This window comes from Arvicanthis niloticus, chromosome 13 (assembly GCF_011762505.2).
Source record: "Arvicanthis niloticus isolate mArvNil1 chromosome 13, mArvNil1.pat.X, whole genome shotgun sequence".
Classification (NCBI taxonomy): Eukaryota; Metazoa; Chordata; class Mammalia; order Rodentia; family Muridae; genus Arvicanthis; species Arvicanthis niloticus.
Window position 1 is genome coordinate 71125343 of NC_047670.1, and position 17245 is coordinate 71142587.

General features: G+C 44.8%; 1 long non-coding RNA gene across 1 annotated transcript; it reads left to right on the forward strand.

The window, feature by feature from the left end:
• Nucleotides 1–7062: 7062 nt before the first annotated feature.
• Nucleotides 7063–16618, forward strand: LOC143434154 (uncharacterized). Its single transcript, XR_013103446.1, has 3 exons — nucleotides 7063–11398; nucleotides 12384–12523; nucleotides 16189–16618. It is a non-coding gene; the product is annotated as an uncharacterized LOC143434154 (long non-coding RNA).
• Nucleotides 16619–17245: the final 627 nt, after the last annotated feature.

The following is a 17245-nucleotide window of genomic DNA, read 5'->3' on the forward strand; positions in this document are numbered from 1 at the left end:
AATTCTTATTTTCTTCAGCCTTCTGTCTTGAGAGCATGTCAAACTTTGTTAAATGTTCTCCCTGCATGTATAGAGATGACCATTATTTATGTGCTTAGGTCAATTTAAATGATACATTATTTATTGATTTGTGTACATTGAACCAACCTTGCATCCCTGTGATGAAATCAGTTTGGCCACTACGTATGATCTTGTTAGAGTCTGATTTGGTTTGTAGGCATTTTGTTGAGAATTTTTATATTTTCGTTCATCTGGGAAAATAGTCTATAGTTTTCTTTTCTTTTTTTTTTTTTTTGCTGTCTTTTTCTGGTTTTGATTTCTTTCTTACTTTTCTACTGTTGTGATGAAACTCTATGACCAAAAGCAACTGGGAGAGAAAAACTGGAAGGGCTTTATTTGGCTTATTATTCTGCATCACAGTCTTATCGTGGGATGTCAATCACCAATTAAGAAAATGCTCTAAAGTCTTGCTTGCCTACGGCCTGGTCTTTTTTATTTATTTATTTATTTATTTATTTATTTACACTCCAGATTTTATTCCCCTCCCAGTCCACCCTCCGACTGTTCCATATCTCATACCTCCTCCCCAAACTCCCTGTCTCCATGAGGATGTTCCCATCACCCACCACCCACCCCATCAGACCTCTAAACTCTCTGGGGCCTCTAGTCTCTTGAGGGTTAGGTGCAGCTTTTCTGACTGAACCCAGACCTGGCAGTCATCTGCTGTATCTGTGTTGGGGGCCTCATATCAGGTGCCATATCTACAGCTTGATCTTCTGGAGACATTTCTTTTTTCAATTGAGATTTTTTTTTCTTTTTTTCCCTCTAAGATGACTTTAGTTTATGTCACGATGACATAGAGTTGACCAGGACAATATCGGTATAATATGGGCTTCACAGAATGAGTTTAGTTTTTCATTTCTATTTTGTGGAACAGTTTGAAAATGGATGGTGTTAGGTCTTCTATCAGAGTCTGAATCAGAAGTGAATTCGTCTGACCCTGGACATTTTCTTTTTGTGGGAGATTCTTAATGTCTCATTCAATCTCACTGTTTGTTATGGGTCTAATGAAATTGTGTTATCAGAATTTAATTTGATGGGTCATATGCAGGTAAAAATTTATCAGTTTCTTTTAGGTTTTCAGCGTTGGGGAATATAAATATTCAAAGCCTTCTCAGTAAATTGGGTTATCACTTTAATCTGTAATGACAACTCTGTCTTTTTCTCTAATTTAATTAATTTGGGTCATCTCACTCTTTTGGTTAGTTTGACTAGACATTTGTTGATCTTGTCAGTCTTTTCTATGAACTAACACTCTGCTGATTAATTTTAGGTATTGTTCTGGATCTGATTCATTTCTGTCCTGATCTCTTATCATCTTATTTCTGTCTACTGAAGTTGAGTCTGGCCTGTTTTTCTAGGACTTTGAGACCCATCAGTAGGCTATTCCTCTGAGATTACTCTGTTTTTTTTTGTTTTTTGTTTTTTTTTTTTTTGTTTTTTCACTTTTAGCTTTGGACTTTGCTCTTAGGACTGCTTGCACTATCAGAGGCTCGGCTAAGCTAAGCTCCAGTTCATTTGATTCTAGGAATTTTGAAATTTCCTCCCTGATTTCTTCAATGACCCACTTGTTCATTCAAAAGTGGATTGTTCAGTTTCCAAGTATTTATGTAGTTTCTGAGTTTCTCTTGGTATTTATTTATGTGTTTAGTGTATTATGATCTGATAGGATACAAAGAGTTACTTCTTTCCTTGCTAAGCCTTGCAGCCTGTAATGTGATCCGTTTTGAGGAAGGTTCCACATGCTACTGAAAAGACTGTGGATTCTCTATCTGTTAAGTGAAATATCTGTTGTCTGTTACGTCCATTGATCTTGCGGTATTGTTCAGCCCTAAACTCTCTTTACTAATTCTTAGACTGGAAGACTTAGCTAAACAGGATGAGGTGGGGGTAGCGACATCTCCCACTGTTATTGTGTCAGGACCCATGTGGTATGCCTTTTAATAATAATTTCATAAAATTTGCAGCCTCAAGAGTCAATGAATAAGTATTTACAAGGCCTATACCTTTTTGATGAATTGCATCCTATATTAGCATGAAGTGACCCTCTTGATCTCTTCTGACCAGTTTTAGCTTGAAGTCTACTTGATCAGGAAGGAGAACCAGGATATTGGTTTCTTCCCTTCACTGGGTAGATGGACTGCCAACATTTGACTCTTCCTTTTTGGGTGTCTTTAGTAGTAATTGTGAGATTTTCAGGGATAGCAGATAATTGAGTTTTGTTTAAAATTTTCATTTTTATTTTTTTGAGTATGTCTATGACATGGTGTGTGTGTGTGACATGAGACACGTGTGCAGATCAGAAGACAACTAGGAGTCAGTTCTTTCCATCTACTAAGCAGCTTCCACGAATCAAACTTGGGTTCATTAGGGTTGGCAACAAATACTTTCACTGAATCATTTAGCTGGCCCCGATCTTGTTCTACAATCTAGTCATCTAGTCTGCATCTTTTTTTTTCCCCACGAGACGCGGGAGGAGGCGGGGGTGGGGGGGTGGGGGGGGAGCGATCGGGATTCGAACGCGCCCAGAGAGAGAGGGCGCGGGTCTGCAGGCAGACGCCTTACGGGCTGAGCCACCGCCGGTTCCGCTTAGTCTGCATCTTTTAATTGGTAAATTAACACCATTTACCTTTAAGATTATGACTGAGAAGGGTGTGCTATTTCCTGCTTTGTTGGTTGTTGATCTGGTTGGGTGAACTGAGGCCGGCTCTCCCTTTCTTCCTTGGTTAGGATTATTCCCTTGTTGGGCATAACTGGCTCCCTTTGGCCCACTTCTAGGCACTTATCATATGAAACATGTTCTTTCCTGATTTCCTATCAGTGAAAGTATCGAACAGATGATCTGACATCATCCTCGTGGGTCTTCTTTTGTAGGTGGGTTTTGTTTTTCCTTCTCAGCCTTTAGCACTGTTTCTTTGCTTTGTTGACATCTTGACTGTGGTGCATAACGAGATCCTCTGATCATATCTGCCTGGAGTTCTAAGTGACTCTTGTGACTCTGGGCCAGACCCTCCCTTTTTCACCAACACTGGGAAATTCTTGGATACAATTTCATTGACTAAATTCTTTTTATATTTATATTCTCAGCTCCTCTTCCTTAAACCATGGGTTCCTTTTAAAAACCTTTTTAAAGTTAAATTTTATTTTATGTGCATAAGTGTTTCACCTGTTTGTATGTATGCATACCACATGTATCTCTGGTGCCCTTAAAGGCCAGAATGGAATGTCTGCTCTCCTGGAACTGGAGTTGTGAGCTACCGTGTGGGTGCTGGGAATCAAACCCAGGTCCTTTGAAAGAGCAGCCAGTGCTCTTATCTGCTGAGCCATCTCTCCAGCCCCTTTGGTCTCTTGAACATTCCTCAGAGTTTTGGGGAGGGTTGGTCACACTCATTATTATTATTATTATTTTTGTATTTGTCTACTGTCAGACTTTATCCTTATGTCTTATATTTGTATTCATTCTTCTACTAGGTCTTCTTGTTGATGATGTGTTCTGCTGATGGCTTAATTCTTCCTTCCTTTTTCCTTTCTTTCTTTCTGTTCTAGAATTTCTAGTTCATTCTTTTGTGGCCTTTAAACCTCCTTGCTGTATTTTTTTTTCCTCCATGTTTTAAAATCTTTCCTCAAGTTATCGACTGTTTCGTCCACCTTGATGTCTTTCTCATGCAGGTTCTAGATTGATTTCGCAACTTTCTTATTTAGGTCCCCACTGATTTTCTTCCTTCCTTCTTTTGCTTATTTAATACATGGACATTGGTCCTTTTAAAAATGGGATCTGAAATATACTTCTGATTTTCCGTTCTTTTATTGTTTTCTGAGAAGTCGCTAGTGACTTCTTATGGGTGTTATAGTAGAGTGTTGTCTGATGTGTGTGTGTGTGTGTTTCTTTGCTGTATTTTACATATCTGTTGGTATGTATGTGCCCTTCAGGTTTTAGCTCTTTTTTTGTCTCCATCCTTTTCCCATTTCACTGTATGTGCATCTCTTGGTAAGTTGCCATTTCTTGGACCTATATTTCAGGAAGCCAGCTGCAGTAGTCAACACAGTGCTTTGACCACAGTCTGTGAGCTAGCCACTGGAGAAGACACATGTGCTCTCTCCTAAGGCACATAGACAGTTGGAGATGTCCAACCAGAGTTTGATTGCTAGCCCTCACACAAAAGCTTACAGCTCCAGTTCCAGGGGACCAGGTACCCATTCTGGCCTCTGAGGGCACCAGGCACACACATGCTATGTAACTTATGGTGTCTTTTAGCGGTATGGGTATCAGTATTTAAGTAGTGTGAACAGCGAGAAATTGGAGAAGGGGAGAATAGGGGTCAAAGAAAGGATGTTAGGGGTGTGAGAATCACCAGAGAAAATATGAACATTAGGTTCAGAGAAAGAAAAGGCCAGTAGAAAAGTCTTTTCTCCAGGGACACTCACGCTATAGCACAACGCATGTAGCATTAAAGCCTAAAAGTGTAAATAAAAAAAAAAAAAACCCTAAAAACAAAATAAAATAAAATTTAAAAATGAGCAATGTAATGAATTAGAAGATATTGTGCTCCAAGTCAGCGTCTCATCCTGGCTGGAGCTTCAGGTTTCCCGCCTCTTAGGCTTGCTTCCTTTATGCCCCTCCGTTCCTACCCCTGCCCCCCCACCCCCCCACACACCTCAAATCAGACCCCGAAGTTGGTGGAGAGTGTGGAGCCTCAGGTTTCCCGCCTCTTAGGCTTGCTTTCTTTATGCCCCTCCCTCCCTACCCCCCCCCCTTAAATCAGACCCCGAAGTTGGTGGAGAGTGTTGCTAGTCTCAGTGATTTAAGCGTGTTAAATCAGCCAATCCTACCAGAGAGGAGGAGGGTTTTGTGGTTGAAGACACCTGTGCTGTTCAGCTTTTCCTGTCAACTTGATATTAAGTTGGGCCCCTCTGGGGAGAAGGAACTTCAACTGAGGAACCGCCTCCAGTAGATTGGCCTGTAAGCAAATCTGTGGGGCATTTCTGGATTAGGGATTGACATGGGAGAGCCCCAACCATTGTGTGGGGGTGCCACCTCTGGGCAGGGGGTCCTCAGAGCCTAGCTGAACGTGAGCAAGCCAGTAAGCAACTTTCTCTCCTCCATGGCCCCTGCCTTTATTCCTGTTTGAGTTCCTGCCTGACTTCTACCAATAGGTGGAAGGATTGGCTGTGCAAACTAAACCAACCCCTCTTTTGCCTACATTGTTTTTGGCTGTCGTGTTTATGACAGCAAAAAAGATGGCAGGCCTGGAGAGCTGCTTTCTGCCAGACTTCTTGGTGTCTGACTTCTGAGGCTGATATTTCTGGGGCTCTGTGGGATCATTTTGGTCTCTGTAGGGTTGTCTTTGCCTGAGACCCTGAGGTCATTTGAAGGGCTCACTCACCTACGTTCACCTTTCCTCAGTGCCTCGGGATACTGTAGGAAGTTCTAACACACACACACACACACACACACACACACACACACACACCCCGTAGGATCCCAATCCCTAGTCTCCACAGCTTGCTCCTGGTTATTGTGGACACCGGTGGGTGGAGTTACGATGTGTTACAAGCTGATGAGACTCTCCCAGCTTCAGACTCCTAACACCATTCTGCAGTCTCCACCATTGTGCTGCTGGGGATCTGCTATCATCAAGGTGGTACCGAAGGTTCCAAGTTCTGCTGTGCCCTCCCTCCCGTGCCTCCGATCCCTTGCTCTGGGCAGTGGTGGAGGTGAGGCAATGGCGGGCATTGCTTGCCTCTTAACTACAGACTCCCATGCCCCCTTCCAATCTTGTCTCCACAGCTTCCTGTGCTACAGCCTTCTGTCTAGTGCAAACAGACTGAATTCTCTGTTCAGTTTGGGTTTCTAGTAGCAGACACTGTTTCTCCTGCTGGGTCTTATGGCTATCTAGGCTCAGAGTCCTTGAACAAGCTTCTTTTGGGTGGACCCAGCTCCGTGTGAGCAGCATAAAGAGGCTGGAGGTGCTAGCTGGCCTTTGTTGAGGAAAATCCTGCCCAGCCTTATTCCTGTTTTCTGTAACTGTTTTCCTTACTTCTCTCTTGGTGGCTTTTCATCGAGACTTTCTTTCATCTGACCCCACAAGGGTGGCTTCTAATTACCATCCTGCCACCACCACCTTAAAGCACCAACACTCTGGTTTGGCTTTGTTTTGTTAGCTTGTTTGTTTTGAGACAGGATCTCACTGTGTAGATCACTAAGTAGAGCAGGCTGGCCTCTAATTCACAGAGATCCACCTGCTTCTGCCACTGGAGTGCTAAAATCCAAGATCTGCCCAGCTAACAGTCTGTTCTTAGGGGTAGGAACCATTTAGTTTAAAAGGCAGATGTCTGGAAAGAAGGGAATGTCTCCTAACCCTCTATTCCGTGCTGTTTACTGGCAATAGGTCGCAGGGGCGGAGGAAGGACTGAATAAACAGTCAGGAAACAGGAACAGTGCAGGTTTTTTTTTTTTTTTTTTTTTTTTTTTTTTTTCTGAGTTCAATCTGCAGACCTGCAATTTAGTGATTCACGTCTGGCTTTTTGCATCCAGCCAGCATCCTGTCTTTCAGTGCTTGTCATAGGCAAATGTAAGATAAAATATTTTCCAGGCTACTCCCAATAAGGGTTCTCGAGTTTGTGGCAGTCCTCCCCCAACTCCCAGGGAAGTTCTCTGATCTACTAGATAATAAAAAGAAAACGTAATAAAAATTACTTTGGTTCGCCCTTTCTCACGGAAGGAAGTAGTTTTGAAGCTGTTGTCTGTGATGCCAAAGGAGACGAATGAGATTCATTTTAGCTGATTTAAAAAAAAAAAAAAGCTCTAAAAGTTGCTCCCTGATTTATTTTGTAGAATAAGTAATAGTTTTTGAAGAGCAAGGAAGAAGGCTCTGTCTTTTTTACATTCAGTTTTAAGGCGGACTATAATTTTTAATGTCTGTACTGTATGCATATTATGAGTTTTCTTAACAACTTAAACGTAGTGTATATGCTTGGCTGACAATCTTTTATTGTGCTAACAATACTGTACTGACAAGAGCAGAAATCAAACAAGAGAAAGACCCTCTCTGGTCTGCGCTTTAGTAAATGCCTCTTGATGTTTCTTTCTGGTTCTTGTCACTCTGTCTGATCTTCAGTTGGTTACGATCTTTCACAGGAGTCTGACTTTGCAAGGGGAAGGTCGCTACCAGTGTTTTGTAATCCTTTCCTTGGCTGCTTCACACTCTTAAAGGCCAAGACATTTTTGTTAGAAGGCTGCCAGGTGGTGATGGGTTTCTTCAAGTGCCTTAAGCTCTGGTCAGAGGTTTCAGTTGTTAGCGTCAGTGCTGCCACAGAGTGCTGCTGGGCTGTACCTTCGTTGCTTCAGTGAAGACAACAGCAGGCCAGGGACCAAACAGAAAAGAATCCAAGGACACAAGTGTTAGTATTCTGTCTAAACGCCACCTCCCCAGTTACCTGGCAACAGCCAGGTATGCTCCTCCCCACAGTTACCTGGCAACCGCCAGGTAGGCCTGATCCACTATAAAAGGGGCTGCTTGCCCCCTCCTCACTCTCTTACTCTTATTCTCTTAGTCTCTCTCTCTCTCACCCTCTTGCCTCTCTGTCCCCTCCCCAACCTTCCTCTCTCTCCACGTGGTCATGGCCGGCCTCTACTTCTCTTCTCTCTTACCTTTCCACCTTCTTCTCCCCACCTTTTGTCCTATCTCCTGAATAAACCTCTTCCCCCTTGGAACCATGTGGTCTGGAGTGGTCTGTTCTGAACTGCGGTCGGACTTCTTAAAACAACTAACATTGGTGCCGAAACCCGGGATACGAAAACTTAGGGAATTGCTGTGCTGCGGGCTACCGTAGCCGCTGGATGCTGTGGCCAGGCAGGACCGACGCCATGTGGCCTGCCTCTACCGCCGCCACCATCGCCTCTACGCCATGTGGACTCCATTGTTGCTACCTGCCATCACCGACTGCATGAATTTCCACCACATGGTGCTCTGCCACGTGGGTTAGGCCCACACAGACCTCGAGGTTCCACTTTCCTGATACCAGACTGCATAAGCCTGCAAACACACACCGGCATATTGATTGGTAAGGAGATTCCAATTGGCGGGAAGGACCCTAGACGCCCAGATAAGGCCTGGCCAGCCTTCCCTGGACAGAGAGGTGTTGGCATTTGTCTGCCCCAGTCCCTATGACTGGCCTCCTAGCTGAACTACTACTTAGGACATTGGCTGCTGGGTGACTCCCCCCACCTCGAAAGCAGTTTACAGTCTCCCTCCCTGTTCTGAGCTCTTGTAGCTGCTGGAAATCCTGGTACCAGGTTAAACTGCTTTTGGTGAGCTCCGGGAGTTCGTCGGGTCCCCTAGGTAATCTCGTGACTACCTGCTTACCTAGGCTGTTGCCTGATTTCTTGCTGTCTTTCTATCGGGACGCCGATATGATAGCTTGATAAGCCCTCCCTGTCACCCAATGGGCGCTACATTGTCTTTGGCTGCACCCTCAGACACCCCACTAGGTTGTCTCCTTAAAAACCTCAGATCTCTAAAATTAATGGCTGCTTTGAGGCCTTCCAAATTGATTCATCTCTGCAATAAAGTTTGGATTCGGTATCCTTTAGATAATGGTTTAAAATGCCCACCTAATGGCACGCTAGACCCAGTCATTTTAAAAGGTCTTCATATATAAATACAGCAGTCTGGTAAATGGAAAGAGGTTCCCTACATCCAATCATTCATCTACTTTCACTCTAATCCCTCCATGTGTTCTGCTTGTTCCCCACCTCAGTTTTTTTTTAGCCATCCGCCACTGATCAGAGTAACCATCTACATGGTCCCAAGAAAAATTTCTTGAGCTCAGAGCTAACCCTGTCCTTCCCTGACCCTTGTTCTAGAATTCCTCTTGGGCAAGACACTTCCCCTCTCTTCTTGAGACAGTTTCTTACAGCTGAGTACCCCAGGCCGGGCCTGGACAGACTGTTCTCTCTCTCAGGAGCACTGGCTCCAAGCTCTAGTCCCTAGCGTGTCTCCACCAAGGGTCAGTCTGCCGCCTGCTGATGCAGGCCTCTTCCCCACTTTGCCTTCTCCGTCATTTGCGGCTGGCTGTGACCATTTGGCTCAGCCGGTTTGCCTGAAAAGCAGCTGGTCTGGGACCTACTTGCTCCCTTCCCCTCTGTTCTTTAGCTCTTCTCTGAGTCTACTCCTTACATTCTGCCAGGGACCCTCTCTGGGACTTGTTTCCCCCGTGCACAGCCACCCGAGCAAAGGGCTTGGCTGCCCGCGCACTCGAGGGAGGCTCTTTCTCTCCCTCTCTGCCCGGGACCTGTAAAGGGAGTGCAGACTGTAGCCGCCAAAGGCACTGGGCAGTGACTTCCGGCTGCTATAGGAAGTCCTGCCCTACCGCCACAGCGGATCCAACCTGCAACAACTATGCCCTCAGCTGCGGGCCCATAGCCCCAACCTGCCAGTCATTTGATCGTATGCCACTATGGCCAGCTTTCTTATCCTGTTCCTAGCCAAATGTTTTCTTGCTAATACTAAAATGTGCTTTTCTCTACCTACAGAACCTGCCAAAGCTACTTAAGACTCTTTCCTATCCTGTCTTAATAGATTCTTACTACTGCTATTAAATTCTATTCAGTTACAACCAAACCTTATGGCTCTCAATCTTGTCAAAAGTCTGCTAATACTATATTTAAGTTTATGGCCGACAGAACTCCCAAAGCCTGACCCAAGATGGTTTCAGAAGACTTGGACACCTAGAAGATACAGCCTGGATTGCATGTGATGATATTGTCACTAATGTAGTGGACAAAACTGGATGCCCTGAGTCAAATGACTTGGCTAAACCAAGGTAAGTCATTTCTCATGTCACGTGTATCCATTCCACAGAGAAAAAGCCCTGTGTCTTCTGTGCTTAGAAGCCAAACTGACTTCGCCCAAGAGACTATGGAGACCATGGGAACTGTTGGCTAGTGGACTCTGTCATTTTTAAAAATAATATATAACTGGTAGATTATTGTTTACTCTTTCAGACTTCTGACTACATTGATAGCTAAGCTTTCACAGATATTATCTGTTACCTCATTACCTAAACCCAGTTGCCATCAATTAAATGCTTCATATTTCCTCTTCTTGCTATGCCACTGTCCTAATATTATCTGAGCTCCTATAAACTTGCCTGCCTCTAATAAAACATTCCACTATACAATCCAGCAAAGGTTCATCTTGAAGACTGCTTGTGTTGTTAACTCATGCTGTTATTTCTTTTGTAAACTTATAAGCTACAGGAAACCCACTCAGATCTACCTTTCATGGACCAAATAGATGCCATCTGGATAAGTACATCTGCCTAAAGTTCCCACTTACCTATTCCAAAGGGTGGGATCCCTCTGGGCTTCAAATGTACATCTTAAAAAAATTTTCTTTCCCCCAAATGTACTTAATCTTATTCCCTACATCTTGTCAAGTCCAGGCACATCCAAAACAGCTCCAGAGAAGCAACCTCCAGATGCTCCATCTCCTGTCACACACACAGCTGCTTCTACTGGACCTGTTCCTTCTGACCCATCCTCAGATGGCTTCACAGACCCTGGACAGCACGAAACAGCCAACTTTCCTAAGACTGGACAGACATCCCCCATACCTATTCTTCTGGGTTTCCCCTAGAGACTCATCGCCCCCAATGCCAGCAGGAAGTAGCTAGATACCACAACGTCCCTATTCCTGCTTCACTGTCACCTTTTTCTAATTTTTCTTTTTAATTAAACCAAAACGGGGGAATGTTAGTACTCTGTCTAAACTCCATCTCCCCAGTTACCTGGCAACAGCCAGGTATGCTCCTCCCCACAGTTACCTGGCAACCGCCAGGTAGGCCTGATCCACTATAAAAGGGGCTACTTGCCTCCTCCTCACTCTCTTACTCTTATTCTCTTACTCTTACTCTCTCTCTTTCACCCTCTTGCCTCTCTGTCCCCTCCCCCACCTACCTCTCTCTCCACGTGGTCATGGCTGGCCTCTACTTCTCTTCTCTCTTACCTTTCCACCTTCTTCTCCCCACCTTTGCCCTATCTCCTGAATAAACCTCCTCCCCCTTGGAACTGTGTGGTCTGGAGTGGTCTGTTCTGAGCTGCGGTCGGACTTCTTCAAAGAACTAACAATAAGACTATGCTGGGGTCCGTGGGAGCCTAGAAGACCTCAAGACTCCCTTTTCTGTTCTCAAAGACACAGAGGGAAAGATTTTTTTCAGTGCTGCTTGACTGTACATGAGGTGGCTTTCCAGAGGTGTCGAGTCCAGCTGGACACCTAAGATTGCCCGCAGCCAGTCTTCTAAGAGCATCTTCTCACATGTGGATCCCTCCTCTCAGGTGACTACAGCTTATGTCAGCTTGACATAAACTAGCCAGCACTCTGTTGGCACTGGTATTGTGGTAGGGGCTGGGATCTCTGTATGTGCCAAGCTCACAAAACTCTGCGGAGGAAGCCACCAGCCTAGTGGAGAAGACAGAAGTAATCTCAAAGTATGATATAAATTCAAAATTAAATCTACAATAGGCTCAATGAGCCAGGCTGCAAGGGGACTACAGTTCGCAGCCTCATTAGCAAGAACAATCTTGACTAGGTTAAGGTTGCTATGTGGTTGTTACGTGTTAGGTCCAGATGCTTGTAAAGAGTGTCCCTGTGAGGTCTGGACTCATTACCATGTGGGCAGGCATCAGTCTAGGGACAGCATGAGACTTGGTACTGAGCATTCGGTCACTCAGTTTGGGTGCATAGAGGATAGGGTTAGTACTCTGGACACTGGCCTTGAATCATCCTGTCTTTTGTCCTGTTGTCATAGATACCAACAAGTGAAAAGGATGCTGGGAAGGAGGTACCAGGCCGGTAGAACAGCACGTGGAGAGCTTTTAGGTGGAAGAGAACTGGCAGTATGTGAGGAGGCAAAGGGAGGGTCTCTCCCCATTATTTTAAGTACTATTGCTAGAACGTAGAGGCATTTTAAGGGAACCATCATCCTCATTCTTCTATGCTCTGTTTGTTAGGTGTAAACAAACCAAACAAAACCAAAAACAAAACAAGTCACCCAAACCGACATTGATTCTCAGTGGGAATTAAAAGACTTGCGATCACTGCATTGTGCCTGTCCTCCACTGTCACCCTTGACTTGACCTTTCAGAAACTGGGGCTGTGATTTGCTCAGATTTACAATCACCCAACATGATGGATTGCCCGCCATGGGTTCTTGGTACAGATAGACCAAAATTAGGCGCCACGATGCACGTGACAGACACAATGCCTTCCACTCTTGAAGAAAAGGAGTCAGTAGTCAGATCTGTGTTTGTTTTATTTCAGTAACCTGAGGGGAAAAAGTGACAGTGTCGATCTGAAAGACCTGGAAAAGGAATGGATGGTGCGGCTATTTCTGCCAAGCGGCATGGAGAAAAAGCAAGAAGCTGAGGATTGATAGGTGTGTGGAGGTTTGACAACTACAGGTAAGAGTCCTCTCGGTGGCAATCTCTGTGAGGTTCTTTCCTTTGTACCTGTACCAGGCCCGCTGGGGAAGGTGTTCCATGTAGAAAGGGGCTTCGTTTCCAGTAAGGGCTTGAGGAGTTGACTACACAGAACTTTGTTTTCAGAAGCCTGCATGTGCAAACTGAGGTTGGTGACTCCTCAGTCTCTGAATGGAAAAGGCTACTACTCTCATGTTCCCCCTAAATATCCCTAAGGGTATGAAACGTCTAGTACCTTGTAGGAGGTTTTTTTCTCTCTAGGACACAGATTGCTCTCTCCTCCCCCTTTCAATAAACCAAGTTATGACTAAAATCTTAGGATGGAAAAAGACCAGTGAGCATGTCCTCCACAACCCTTCCACCGCAGCTACTGAGTCACAGGAAAAACATTCAGGCCCCAGGAGGTGAGGTGGGGGTGGATCCAGCTATTGATAAGCTTCTTTCTATATAGAAATTTGATTTTTTTCCAGAGAGGTCCTTTAAAAGTGCTGATCCACTTCAGTTCTGTCCTTGGCCACAGACAGTGGCTTGGTGGTTGGCAGGGGAGCGTTTTTTGTTCTTGACACGTGAGAGAACAATTTGCCTTTCCATGACACGCAGGCGGGTGGCACGGTGCCCAGGACTGCAGTACAAAGGCCACCCCTAGACCCGGTCAGGTTTCATCTGAGCATAGACGATCCATATTTGAAGAACGTCAGCACCAAGTAAAAGCATGTTATTTATCTGTCCCAGGATATTCTTTTGTAAAATGGGAACAATGATAAAATATAACACAATAACTCCAGGGCCTGGACTATTTTGCCAAGTGACCACAGTGACCAAGAGACAAATGAAGGAACAGTACAGCTGAACCACTATAAAAACAACGTGAAATACTAAATGTGTCACACCAATGCAGTGTCCCCTTAGGCTTCCCTTCTATTTTGAAAGAGGTGCTATCCTTCTCTGCTGAGCACCCCGAAGAGTGAGTGTGCCCGTGATTATAAACATTGCTCACAGCCTTGTACCCTGTAGAAGCAAGAAACAATTTTTCCTAAGTTTGAAGTCTTTGCCCAGACACAGTTTGCCATGTTTTGGGAATCGGATCCAAGTTCTGTTGAATGCTTATGAGACATTTTGCTTATTAAATAATCTTCTGAAATCTGCCAGGTTTTAATGACTCATGGATTCATGCAAACGAATGCATGGCGGTTGTGGAATCAGTGAATTGAGGGAAGAGATCCTCAAATGTGCATTTTACAGGAAGGAAACCTGCTGCCAAGACAGTGGAGATGATTTGTCCAGACCACGCCCTGTGAAATGCCCACGGGAGAGCCAGGCTGGAACCCCAAACCTCCAAGCTCAGTGCTCTTTCTTCTCAACACATTTGCCCATGTAGCTCTATTTCCGTGGTCAACACAAAACTCTGGAAAGATATAAGAAATAACCTCCCCCCCCCCACAGTGATATTAAAATGAGAAAAATGTTTAGAAGTGCAAAGCTGTGTGCTTTCAAGGAATGCATGATACGCTGTAAACCGCACAGCCCAAAGGTCAGTATGCTATTCTTTACAGCTACCTTGGCGAGATCGCTCTTCACACCGCACAGGGAGATGAACATGTGAGAGGCTTGCTCGAAGTTCCTAAAACCCAAAAGTGGGACTCACCCGAAGGCCGGGCTTTTAATCTTGGAGTATTTTAGTACAACATGACCATAGACAAGTGTTTCTAAAGATGAGTGACTCTTGCCATGGGGACGGGACTCTCCCCAGCCTTTCCTCTGTCACCTGTGAGGAGAACCGTGTCCCACCATCCTCTTGTGTATCACGCACCTCAGCAGCAAGAAGCACCTGTTCCTTGAAGTCCCTTGTGGATTGTCTTAGTGTCGGCAACAGTCGTGATAATAGCATAGAAGACTGTTAGTAAACCCACATCTGCAGGTTCTAACCTAGCTTCTTGACGAGTACTAACTGATTTGATTTTCTCAGCAAGCATATTGTTATCTCGAGTTTACACGTGATGAAGCAGAGGCACAGGGAGTTGAAGTAATTTGCTCCAGGTGACACTGCTTACAATGGCTAAGGAATAATATTTACATTTAAAAAAAATTATTCTTTACAGTGGGGGTCCAGTGAGAAAACCCACTGGGTAAGGGTGCGTGCCAACAAGCTATGACCTGAGCTTGATGTCTGGAACCCACACAGTAGAAAGGGAGAGCTGACTCTCACAGGCTGTCCCCTGACCTCCTCAGGAGGTTGTGGCATGCACGTCCCCTCACCCCCCACATAAACACATTCATGTAAAAAAAATGTTTTCAGTGATTATTCTTTTTTATGGTACTGCTAGTGTTCAGGTCTTTGTCCCCCACCTTTCAACTCCCACATCTAGAGCGCTGGTTTAAGCCTGTTGCTCCTTAGAGCTCACCTTAGTTCTACATATTTAGCCATCTTGTCCTCCGTTCTGTTGTGTATGCTAAGGATGTAGCGTGTCCTTTCTCTGCTTGCTCCTATCCTCTTTCTAGCAGTGAACAAAAGTCACAAGTCATTATCACTCTTGAACACAAGCATAAGCTATGCTAACCCTTCAAGACATTTGAACTCAGTTGAAGAAGAAACAACTGCTCCCCCCCACACCCTGGTCTTTCCTTTATTCCAACGTGTTTATCCAGATCAAATCAGGTTGAGGTGAACAGAAGGCAGTCTGAAGCAAAGGGAAGGTGGTGGGGTCACCAAGGCTGTGTGTGTCACAGCTTGGGCGAAGCTGCAAAGCCCGTTCCTGTGGCGATTCATGCAATTGAATTTACACTCCCTTCCAGAGTCACCCGTGACAAGCCCCCCTGCCTTCCCACAGGTTCCAGAAATGACCCCCAGCTGTGAGCTCAGTGATAGGTTGTGGTGCAGTTTGGAACTGAGTTACCACAGAATATAATCTCCCTGGCTCAACACGCTTAAACAAAAACAATGAAAGATGCTTAAATGTGTACTTTTCCATATGCAAAGGAACGGTGTGTCTACCAAGTCTTGTGACAAATTCAGGTACTAGTATAAGAAGTGTTCAGGTGCAGAACGGGTCACCAGTGGGAGAAACTGTCACAGTTGCATACCCATATATTTGATATTGCAACCAGAAGGGTTAAAACCCCGGCTTGGGTCCACACAGTTTCCTCCTCATGAATTAATCAGGAAAGTATGTCCATTTCATCATCTTCCTCAAACACCTCGCTCTCAGTGAGCTCTGTCTCCACTTGCCTGCAGACAAACCTCTCCACAGTTTGTTGACCTGGAGCCATGAGCCCTCCTGATGAGCAAGTGTTGGCTCAGGAGATCAGATGTGAGCATTCTGTTTGGCTGACAAAGCCATGTCTGCCCTTTCTGTAGTGTGACTTTTATCTTCTGGTTGAGAACATTGTTCCCACGCCCTCCCCCTTTTTGCTCATGGTTGTGGTTGCTACCTAAGGACTTAATTTTTCAGGTGAAGAGAGAGGGATGAGCCTGGAGGGTGGGTGATGACCCTACCCCTGCTGTGTGATAAACCCCCTCCCACAGTCGTTCTATGGCGGTCAGGGTGGCGGGCTTGTCTCCCGAAAGACAAGGGGTTAGTCTTGTGTTGTAGAACGACTCTGTGTAAGTGCTGACTGACACCTGCATTTCCTTCCTTCTTTTTATATAGGAATTCTGGGACTCAACTGGATACTGTCGGATAGAAAGGGATGTGCTGAGCTCTGCGAGCCTCCTTCCGTTATTGACAGAGGAGCCCGCTGCTGAGGGGTAGACGACCTTCACCTGCTCTGCCTTCAGTCAATAACAGCCCAGAGACAAACATAATTACTTCATGTACAATAACCACTTAAGTCTGTGCTTCACTCTATTTACAGTCAGGAAAAAAAAGAAAACTAAATTCTGTGATATGTATTTTTTTTTTTTTTTTTTTAGTCAAGGATGTTCCACAAATGTCAACAAAGTGTCCTTTTGGTCAATACTTGCTAGGGAAAGTACAGGGTGTTCTTGGCATTGTTAAGGTACATAAAACTCCTCACAAACTAATGAAAACATTAAATCTGCTACATATTTGTATACAAGTGCTATGGGACGTGATAGGAGAGGAGCCCCACAGGTCTACACCCTAATAAAGCCCCATTCACACATACACACATTCACACATAACTTTTTTTTGTATTTACAGCAACCTCGGATGGAATTTTCTACCCAGACCTGGGGTTGGGGTAGGGGGATGGGGGTGGGGACAGCTTTAAATATTTCATCAGAAAATAAGAGTACTTCTTTATTCCCTTAAGATGAAACGGAATGGATAAATAATGCATATGTCTGAGGCCAGTTTTTAAAACCTCGTGATTTGTACTGACTGAGAGGAACCAACTGACACTTGAAGCCAGGAACTGTGAAAACTGAAAGGAAAATGGATGGAAAATTCCACAACCCCCAAATCCCAGCTCCCAGGATGGCGGGATTGTCACCTGAGAGGCATCTGCTGAATTTTTGGCATCCTTGCATTACCTTGCTTTGAAAGCAGAGTGTAAACATTCTTTTCACCACGATCAAGGGCTTCCAGAAGGAGACTCAATAACATCTATTGGGAGGCTTCTTGGTACCATCAATTTATGTAAATCTAAGTGAACAGCCAATATCAAGAAAGACTTCAACCCTGGAAGCTTCCCTTAGTGGACAGTATTACTTTCCAAACCCGGGACAAGCAGCTGAGGTGCTCA